The sequence below is a fragment of the Phodopus roborovskii genome, unplaced genomic scaffold, assembly GCF_943737965.1.
Source record: "Phodopus roborovskii unplaced genomic scaffold, PHOROB, whole genome shotgun sequence".
Classification (NCBI taxonomy): Eukaryota; Metazoa; Chordata; class Mammalia; order Rodentia; family Cricetidae; genus Phodopus; species Phodopus roborovskii.
In genome coordinates, this window is record NW_026125397.1 from 26,001,630 (window position 1) to 26,012,970 (window position 11,341).

An 11,341-nucleotide genomic window follows, 5' to 3' on the forward strand; every position below is an offset into this window, starting at 1 on the left:
AAAACTGCCCTACATATTAAGGCAATAAATCCAAACAGACCTAACTTTTATAGATGGGAGGCAGAAGCCAGAAGATTTCTGTGAGTTCAAGGCAAGCCAGATCTACATATTGAGTTCCAGGCAACCAGGGCTATACAGTGAGACCCTGTCTCAACCTGCTCCACTGAAAAGAAAGAAAGAAAACCACAGAGCCATCTTTCCAGGCCCTCCAGTACACATCTTCAAACTGTTACACATTCTTAGCCCTCAGGGAAATGGGGAGATGCAAATTAAAACTGCCTCAAATCTCAGCCCTGTTCATAATGGCTCCATATACCACAAATGCTGGTGTGAAGAAAGAAGCCCTTTCTGCTAGCATGACTGCAAGCAGGTGCAGCCACGGTGAAATTAGTGTGGAATTCTTTCAAAATATAACGGCTATCATATGGCCCAGCCCTATCACCCCTGAACACAAAACCCAAGAACTCTACATGCTGTGATAGCGGCTTACCCATTCATGTTTATTGGTGTTCAATTCACAACAGCAAGGAAATAGAACCATCCTGCGTGCCCACAAACTGGTAGATGGATAACGAAAATGTACTACATAGCACAACGGAGTTCTACTCGGCTGTAATAGAAAGTGAAATCATGAAATTTGCAGGAATATTGATGGGCCTGTAAATTATTAAGTGAGGTGTCCCAGACCTTCAGAAAGACAATGCTGCACTTTTGTTCTCCTAGGCAGACCCTAGCTTGTAACTGTCACATACTTGTATTTAAGAAGGAGTAGGTGTAGATGTGTGTCAGGAAACTAGAAGCAGGAGCCCAGGAGGGGAAAGAGATTTTAAGGAAAAGGTGTGAGGAGAAGGGTAATAGGACACAGGCAACACGGAAGTGGAAGGGTGGCTCTGGGCAGAAAAATACCAGGAGGGACAGGGAAGCTGGATAGGAAGAATGGGAGAGAGTGGGTAAAAACAAAGTATTTATGGAAATGCAACAATGAAGCCTGTTACATCCTATGCTAATAAAAAGAGAGGGGAGAATTCCCCTGTCTCCATTCTGCCTTGGACTCAGCTCCCTCGTTATCAGCTTCCTGTTTAAGATGCAGAGCAAAAGCAGCAAATTCTTCAGTATCCAGCTTCAGTCTGTGCAACCTCTCCCTTGGGGAGACTAATGAGGAATGTTACCTATTAGGGAAGTAGGGACTGGGGGGAATGTGTGCTGTTTTATTTTTGCTTTTGTGTTGTGGGTGGAATCTGGGGCCTTACATATGTTAGCGCATGCTCTACCACGGGGTCATATCCACACTCAAGAAGCACATAGGGTCAGGGAAGGTTGTACAGAAATTCTGGTAACCTTCTGTGCAGACTCAAAGTATCTTTATGTTTCAATTTAGTTGTTGCTGCCTCCCCTGTATCCCACACCCCCCTTACAAAACTTGAGAGCTTCAGCTCATTTCTAGCAGTTTCTATGTGCATTCTGTGCTCCATTTTTTGGTTAACCCATTCTTCCTGGCACTAAATATTTGCCTATTCCAGTATTTGAGTAGGAATTAAAATATTTTCAACAAATATAAATTCAAATACCACCATGTGAGTTCTGGTGAAATATGTGAACTAAACAGTAATGTCAGTGATCTCTCCTAAAATTAACTCTTCAATGACAGCAAGTGCTTTGTAAAAGGCATAATAAAGTTGCAAAATCAAAAAGAACAGGAGCAAAAAAGCCAAGAGGCATCAGAAAATTGGAAAAGGAAGGTGCCCACACCAGTTTCAGGACAAGCTTTTTAATTCCACATCACTGGAAAGCCGGCTGCCTTGTGGACTGGAAGGCGTTTAAGGCATTTGGCAACATACCTAGCCTGTGCCCACCAAATAACAGTTTTGACATTTGCCAAATATTCCCTGGGGGACATGAAATTACCTCCAGCTGGAAAACCACTAACTTAGGGGCCGTAAAGTATCCCCAAGGACAGCCTCCACATAGGCTTATTCCAGCCACCTCGCCCCTCTCACACATGAAAAGCTCAGAATTGGAGGTATTGGCAAAGAAACAGGATGGCCTGAAAATCTGTCTAAGATGCATGCTCTCTGTCAGAGCCATCCTTTGGTCTCCAATTGCAGGACCCTGGGGGCAATTGAAGTTCACATTGTAAGCATTAAGTGAAACTTTATGCAGATGGGATCCTTATCCATTGCTCAACTCAGCTCTGCATACACGTGCATCCAGGTATACATTTTAATTGCAAGAGGATGGAGGAGTTGTCTAATTAAAGGCTAACCAGGGTGGGCAGTGAGATGGATCAGAGGACAGCTGCGTTTGCTGCACATGTCTGGCAACCTGTGTTCAATCCCCAGAATCCACATCAACATGGAAGGAGAGAATAGATCCACAGGAAGTTGTCTTCATATTTCCTATGTGTGCTTGCACGGGAACACCTGGCATATACATATGCATGCATGCACATGCTATAAAAATGTCCATTTTTGAATTTAGTATATCGACACCCCCCCCCAAATCATCCAAAAACTCAACCAGTGATCCTTCCTTCTCCACTTCCCCCAGACCTTCTTTTTCAGGCCAAACATGAAAGAAAATGAGAAAAAAAAAAAAAAAAAAAAAAAAAAAAAAAGGAGGGGGCTGGCTCACTGGGTAAAGGTGCTTGCAGGCAAGTACTACAACCTGGGTTCAATACCCAGAGCAGGGAAGTAACTGACTCTACTCTGCCCTTCACACACAGGCTATAGCAGATAAACACAAGTACACACTCTCTAAATTAAAATCTACTTTAAAGAAAGAAGAAACAGAAACCAAAAAATACTGTAGGAGCTGATGGAAATCACAAATTTTAGATGAAGCTTCAGGCATCAGTTACTTGTCTCATTACTGCAGCAACATACTTGACAGAAGAAACTTGCAGAAGGGTTGCTTAAGGTTGGCTATTTGAGGGTGCCATCCATCCTGGTGGGGAAGTCACATTCATCCACATTCAGGAAGCAGAGCTGGGTGAAGGCACACACTCAACTGACTTTTCTCCTTTTTTATGAAGTCCAGGACCCCAGCCTATGGGATGACACCACCCAGACTTAGGGTGAGTTTTCCCACCTCAGTTAAATCTAGATGAATCTTCACTGGCATGCTAAGAAGCTTGTTTCTATGGTGATTCTAGGTGCCATCAAGATGGCAATTAAGGTTAGCCATCATTTATCCTTTTTCTCAGCTTGTTTTTCAAATGCTGTTCTCCCTTGGGTAAGGGACAAGAAAATGGTCTCTTGTGCTACAAAATAAATGTGCTAAATAAATGAGGAGGCCATGAAGAATACCAGGACCCCATGAATGGATGACTTACAATTTGAGAAAATTTCAAAAAAAAAAAAAAAAAAAAGTGGTGAAGGGCTGGAGAGATGATGCTCCTCCAAAGACCCAAGTTCAGATCTGGCACTTACATCAGGCAACTCACAATCTCCTTATCTCCTTAACAGCAGCTTCGTGAGATTCAGTGACTTCTTCCAGGTTCCACAGGCACCTGTGCACATACATAGCACGCACGTGTGCACACACACACACCGAATAAATAATAAAATAAATCTTATTTAAACCAAGAAGATGAGAATTGTTTATTAAAATAGGTTACCATGAGTCCACAATAAGATAAATAAAGCAGGGGAAGAAATAAGGGGCAAGGTGAGTTTTCATTTATTTAGAATTCCAGCCCTGGTACTTGGAAGAGAAGAGGTTCCAAGGGTTGCTAAGTTTGGTGTGGGAGTTCTGGCATTGGTAACAGGTATTGGTAAAATATCAGACTACTTCTGCACAAGATACCAATCTCATACAGGTATTTTCTCTGGTAACTATATACAAAGAAAAAATACAAATAAACCAACAAAACCCTCTGGAAGATACAAAGCATGGGACCACAGTAGACCTTATCTCTGTGATAGTTCTCATAAGAACTAGAAACATTGTAGCAAAGAGCTAGAAACATTGTCCCCTAGAAACATTGTAACAAAGAGCTAGAAACATTGTCCTGAGAACTAGACACATTGTAGCAAAGAGCTAGAAACATTGTCCCCCCCCATAAGAACTAGAAACATTGTAGTAATGAGCTAGAAACATTGTTGCAGGGGAAAGCTAGAAACATTGTAACATTCCTTCCAGGAGTCTGAGTTGTTGGTTCCAGTGGTAATGAGGGGTAATTGGACACACCAAGTAGACAATCATCCTACCTGATGAAAGACCTGGGCTCAGAAGCTATGAGGTAGGAAATGCCTTCAGAACCATTCCACACTTCTGTCTATGCAATGTTTGACTCCATGTGAGATTCCCACACTTTAAGGGTCTAGTAAAGATGACCCGTGACTAGCACAGCAGCTCTGGGCCATGCTGCTTCTTGGTTGAATTTTGTTGTATTAGTCATTTTTCCTCAGCTGTGAAAAATACTGGACAGAGACAGCTTACAAGGAGGAAGGATTTAGGCTTACAGTTTCCTTCTGTCTGCTGTTTCCATTGTAGTGGGGCCTGTGTTGAGGAGGAGGATGACAGGCATTATATGGCAGAGTAAACCAGCTCATCTTAAAGTGAACAAGGAGTAGACCGACAGACAGGATACTGAGTGTGAGCTATACTCCCCCAGTGACTTACTTCTTCCAACTCAGCCCTACACTGACTTTCTACCACCTCCCAATGTCTCCAGGTTCTAAATCTATAGTGGCTCTGTTATTGACTAAGCCAAATCCCTTAATTACCTCTCCAAAGTCTGTCATCTGGAAACCAAGTTTTTAAGGCATGAGCCTGGGTGGAGATGGGGTGGGGGACACTATATAGTTGTTTTATGTGGTATAGAAATTGAACCCGGAGCCTCTCAAAGGCTGCAGTTAAGCTACTCAACCCTTGGTTGAGTTCTAAATAGTTCATTGTTGCTCTTCAATTTTTGTTTGTAGTGAATTCAAGGAGATGCTATGGGTCCAGTACCTCTGCATTTTAAATTTTTGTGATTTTTGTTTTATGTGTATAGGTGCTTTATTTGTATGTGTCTGTGTATCATGTGCAGAATAGGCTAGCAGAATAGGGCATTGGTTACCCTGGAAATTGAGTTACAGATGGTTTTGAGCCACCGTGTGGTGCTTGGCATCAAGTCCAGGTCCTCAGAAAGAGCAGCCAGTGTTCCCAGCTGCTGAGTCACCTCTCCAGCCCTTAACTCTGCATTTAAAAGGTTTTAGTGTGACGCTAATTTTGGCAAGCCCTCTATGATACAATATTTTAATTCCCTACCCCTCTGTGGACGTGTGTGTGTGTGTGTGTGTGTGTGTGTGTGTGTGTGTGTGTACTAGAGAGAGAGAGAGAGAGAGAGAGAGAGAGAGAGAGAGAGGGAGCTTCAGAGCCTTCCACTGGCTATTTTCTTTCTTACTTACTTTTTTTGTTTTGTTTTGTTTTTTGTTTTTTTTTTTTTTTTTTTTTTTGTCGAGACTCTCTGTGTAGCTTTGGAGGTTGTCCTGGAACTTGTTCTGTAGATCAGGCTGGTCTTGAACTCACAGAGTTCCATTTGCCTCTACCTCCCAAGTGCTGGGATTAAAGGCACGAGCCACCAACGCCCGGTTACCGCTGGCTATTTTCTATCTGTGGATTTTACCCACAGACCAAGGAAAGTCTTCAGAAACCAGGAAATGCTATGGGTGGCTCTGCAGACCTAATAGACCCATTTTCACCTGAAACAGGATTCCATTCATTACTATGCCCTCACTACCCTCGCTGCAACCAACTACACATACATCGTAAAACCAGGTGCCCAGGACAAACTGTAAACACAAGGGCCCTTGCTCAAACAGTACTAACAAGTTCAAGAGGGCAAATGGAAGACCAAGAACCAAACCACTGTTAGCACCTTGTAAATATGAAGTCATCGGGAGCTCTGTGCCCAGCCGTCCTCAGAATACATAGTCGCACTGGGAAACCATTGTGTGAGCTTTTTCACCCCAGCCTCTTTACGTTGATGGCTTCTAGGACCCAAGCCTAGTTCAGCTCTTGAAAGTGACACGTTGTCCTATTTTTGTTGGAATAACTGCCCTCGCCCTTCATTCTTGATGTCTTTCTTTTTTTATTATGGATAGGTTCAGCTGTGCCCTTTTTGGCTACTCATGTACTTTTCCCAGATTTCGCTAACCATCTCTGCACTTCTCTCCAAGTCAGGCTCCTCAGTAGCTGCCCCCATCTTTATGATAATAGCATCCACTTGGCTTTGCTGATTAAGCACTAACCTGCCCTGCATTTTATATGTGTGTGGGGTGGGAGCATCGAGGAAATCATCTATGTTCTCTGCGTCTGTCAGTGTATTCAGCTCTTCATCCCCAGCCTATGGAGGGGGACAGCCACAAAAACCGAAGAGATGTTGGTGCATCTCACCTGTCACCAGTGCATTCATTGTTGCTTTGTCAAATCATGTATACTCTAGATCCTCTAGATCTGTGCCTTTCACGCTGTACACACTCCAGCCTGTGCACACTGTGCACTCTGGATCCACTCACAGGATCTGTGCCTTGCACACAGTACACATTCCATATTGTGTACACTGTGCACGCTGGATCCTCACTCTAGCCTGCTTACTTCTCTGAACCTTATAATCTTCTGCCACCTGCCAAAGCAGCGCTGGCATTTCTCCCTCGCTTTGAGAGGCTCACCGCTTCCCTGGCTTCTGGGAGCCTTCCTATCAGCATGTTTGCACTGTCTCCTGGGTGTCTTCCTAGAGTGCTAAATCTAGTATTCCATGAGAGCATTCCCAACTATTGCTTGGGTGTCTTGCCAGAGTGCTGAATCCTGCATTCCTTGATAATGTTCCCACTAAACAAGCCCCTTCTTGTGGTCCTACTGCTAGGGGCCCCAGAAACAGACCAAGCTACACAGTGGTCGCCCACATGCAGAGGGCATAGCTGTCAGTGCAGAGTTCATGAGCTTCCACAAGCTCAGGTCAGCTGTCTCCCTATCATGATCTTGACCCTTGCTCATATACTCCCTCCTCCATCTCTTTGAGTGGACTCCCGGAATTGGAACTCTTTGGCATAATATTAAGCCTAGTTCTAATGACTTATTATACCCACAGATTAAGTCATCTCTTAACCCTCACCAGAGAAACTTACATTTGCCATAGATGATGATAGACAGAGTACCTCAACTGGCTAATGGTGTAGAAAACAAGGGACTGTGGAAAGCCCCGTCTTAAAGGGAGCATCTGTATCCCATCTCTTTCCTCAAAGGCTCTGGGGTCATTGTGGAAGAGGGGATGGAAAGCTGGCAGAGTGCCAGAGGTGGTGGATGGCTATAAGGATGCAATGTCACTGGACACAGCAGAGCCTCTGCACACACGTGCTCACAGTGGTTACAGACAGCATATGTAAGACCTGTACAAGCTCAAGCCAGATCAGATCCAGCATGAAGAGGGGATTTGGGCATTAAGCTCCACCCCTAGCTGAGGATATTGGTTATTAGCTGCTGAAAGGGTAAGGGTCAGTTTTCTCTAAGAGTGTGTCACCCCTCAGGAAGCAGAAGCAGGCAAACCTGTTAGTTTAAGACCAGCCTTGAGTTCTAGGGCAGCCAGAGCTATGTAGAGAGACCTTGCCTCAAAATACAACAAACAGCAAGAAGAATATAGCCCAAATAAGTCAGTCACCCACACTTCTGTGTGGCAAGCCACACATCCAAGAATATTTGGGCAGCACGAATTGGCCTAAATGGTGTGTGTGTGTGTGTGTGTGTGTGTGTGACACACTTGGGTGGGAAAGGAAATGGGGATAGACCTTGGAAGAGCTGTGGGAGAGGGAATGCAAATAATGAAAACTCGCTATACACAATTCCCAAAGAATAGGCGAAATAAGGAAGAAATAAAAAGGAGGATTATTTAAAGATTAAATCTAATTACTTGGCAGGTATATTTTTCCCCACAAGGGTTTTCTAGAGTCATCTTCGGCAGATAATAAGCTTGACCGAGAATAATTTCTTCAGGTTTTAAGAGCATCATATTAATACCCAGAAAAGCATGCCCTATCTTTTAAAAGGTCACTGTACATGGTTGAAGCAGACATTCCCTTCCTATTGGCAGCAATGATATGATTTGTGCTGGAGTTTAAAGTACAAAGTTTTAATGATACACTACTACATAATGATGTTAACACGTCTTTTCTCTTATTTGGCCTTCGAAGTCCCTTCCATCCCCACTCAGAACATCTGCTCTCTTCATAATTAGTAAAACTTGTTAAAACCATTCAAATCAAATTCAAAAGGCAGAAATTCCTCTTGCCTCTTCGTAAGGGAGGTTACGCCCAAGGAGTCCACAATTAAGCAAAACAAAGCTGTTCTGGGAAATGGGGATCAGAAAAGTGGCCCCCCCTTTTCCCCGCAGAAAGGGGGAGATAGAGAGAGGATAGTCATGAACTTTCCCCTGGTGGTCAACTGACGGTAGGGGTTTATATATATATAGATTGATAGAAGTTTGGGTTAGATGGGTTAGTGCAGATGGCAAACTCAGGGAATATATGCATAAGATTTGTGCATTTTATGGTATGTAAATTACACATAAAACACTAAGTATTAGATTGAAAGTATAATATGATGAGAAGCATATGTTTTGATATATATTTAAATAGGTAGATGAGTGAATAGAGATAACAGATCACATGATAAAAACAAGCACTGTAAAATTCAGAGCATAGGTGGTGGGTACGTGGGTGTCGACTGTCTTACCATTTTAACTATTTGGACAAAATAGAGTGAAAGAGGAACCCAACACAAAGATCTCAAATTCTAATCCTCCCTTTATAGCGTCTTACCATTCAATCCACCTTATTGCTGAACCAGTGACCCAAATGCTATTGGCCATTTCCATGAAGAAAAGCAGCCTCCTAACTAACAAATAGTTCACATGTAACTTTAAAGAGATAAATGTCTCCAGGCATTATCTATAGAAGGGTCCTAGTGGAGTACTGAATTAGAACTAAACGCCTTATTATTATAGATTTTCACACTCTGAATCCAGCCTCACTTCCTCTCACTGTGCATGCTAATGACTTGAAACATTTGGATACTCTGAGTGCATTCATGCTATCAGAGCCCATAAAGTATCCTATAGTGTGCATTAAAATTGCCAGGTATTATTATTTGGTGGAAACCATCTACCATTCTCATCCATGTCCTATCTTCCTGTAGGCCCGTCTTGTAACCAATTTATCTTGGAAGATTCACCAGAATGAAATTGCTTATGACTAGATGTCACATGGGTGCCTCATTCACTTCTTTCCCTGATGGATATTCTAGTGGGCTCTTGGTAACATTTACTTTTAACTTTTCCCAACAACGTAATTGTAGCTAAGACACAGAATCCTCGGGCTTCATTTATCGGTCTATATGTTGGATTAGGACATGATCTTCATGGAGAAGAACTTAACTGCCAAAGAATTTTCCCTGTGAGGATATGGGGTGGTTGCGTCTGAGTAGGCTCCATCCTCGAGTGTCCCAGCTCCGCTCTTTGGTTGTCAGAGCCAAGGGCCTTTGAAAACCTCCATGTTTCCCAACCATGAGGTAGCCAATTCTGCATCAAAAAACATGAAAATCATTTAAAAATCTGCAACCTATCTTCAAAAAAATACTAGATCACCGGGGAGGTATATATTACAAAAATTAGGCCCGTGCCATTAATTTACCACACTCTGTCTGTGATCACGCCAGGCGAGTTCAGAGCATCACTTAAATTCAACTGTCCCTTATTTTACAGATGGGCGTAGATGCTCAGGGGTGTCACATAGTGCTGACGGGCAGTCCCCACCGTCAGAGCCCGGTCTATCTGATCTTTAAATCCCCTGCCTTTGCCCACCAGCAAAACTGCTTGGGAATTCCCCACTGTAGCGCTTTCCAGTCTTTAGTACCGTGGCTGTACCCCTCACCCTGGTTCTCATTACCACTTTATTGGTTTCTTCAACTCTTCACTTTTATACTAATGAATTTTTAATGAACTGCCTGGAACCCTTTTGGGTTTATAATCTATTGAGGTATATGTGGGGGAAACCCTTTTACTTAGCATCAATTGAAAAAAAAAATTCTCAGTTCTGTTCTGGTGCACACACTGCTTTTGAAATAACTAAGGCAAGCTACCCATTTTAAATGGCCTCTGATTGCCAGAACCACCTTTTTACTCTCCTAGTAGCCAGAAGGGGTATTGCATGCTGAAACTTAGTGCTCAGGAAGCTGAGGCAGAACTGTGAGTTCGAGGCAACTGTGATGGTCAGGGTTGTGATGGTCCTTGTTGGTGTCATCTTGACAGGACCTGGAACCACCTGGGACCCAAGACTCCAGCACACCGGAGGGAGTATTTAGACGTCGGCCTCTGGCCAGGCCTGTGAGACACTACCTAGGTTAGGCTATGCGAGGTGGGAAGACCCACCATGAAGGAGGGCGGCAGCATTACCCGTGGTGGGTCCTGGACTGCATTAAGAGAAAGCTGAGCACAGGCATTCATTTCTGTCTTCCTGATTGTGGACCCAGTGTGACAGTGTGCGTCAAGTCCTGTCACCCTGATTGCCGCAACGACTGTACCCTCAACCTGTGAGCTGAAATTAGCCTTTTAAGTTGTTGACTATTTTATCACAGCAACAAGGAAGCAAGATAGCAACTCTGGTGTCCCCGTCTTCAACAAAACAAGTGGGAACCCTAGTTGTTCTAATTCTGAAGGTATGTATTTACATTAGAAGCATCAGGCCAGGGACCGGCAAGATGGCTCGAGTGGGTAAAGGCCCTTGTTGAGAAAGCCCAGAACCTACCTGAAAGCGGAAGGAAAGAACTAGGAAAGAACTCTCTCTCTCTCTCTCTCTCTCTCTCTCTCTCTCTCTCTCTCTCACTCTCTCTCTCTCTCTCACACACACACACACACACACACACACACACACACGCATTACTTTAAACTTTTGGGCTTCCTAGATTCTCTATTAACTACACATTACCTTTTAGCATGGATTCATCCTGGTACTCAGAACAAGGCCAAACTTTCCAGGACTTTTGGAACTTTCTAGAACTATCATCTTTTTAACCTGTTAGTTTTGATCTATGAGGAGGGCATTTGACCCTCCTAGATGTGGAGGGCCAAATGCAATGTAGTTTTCTTATAGATATTCTTTTTTTCTTTCGTGAAGTCAGTTGAATTTAAGAGTACAAGTGAGCCTGGCACATGGAAGATTTTACGTATGATCAAACTGAAATCTGCAAGTGGAAGGGAAAATTGTTAATGAAAGGACAGGCAGGTTGAATTCCAGACAAAACAGTCCAGGGGCTCTGCTTCAATATTTCCTCACACCCTTCTCATTTATAAAGCTTTCTTCCTAAG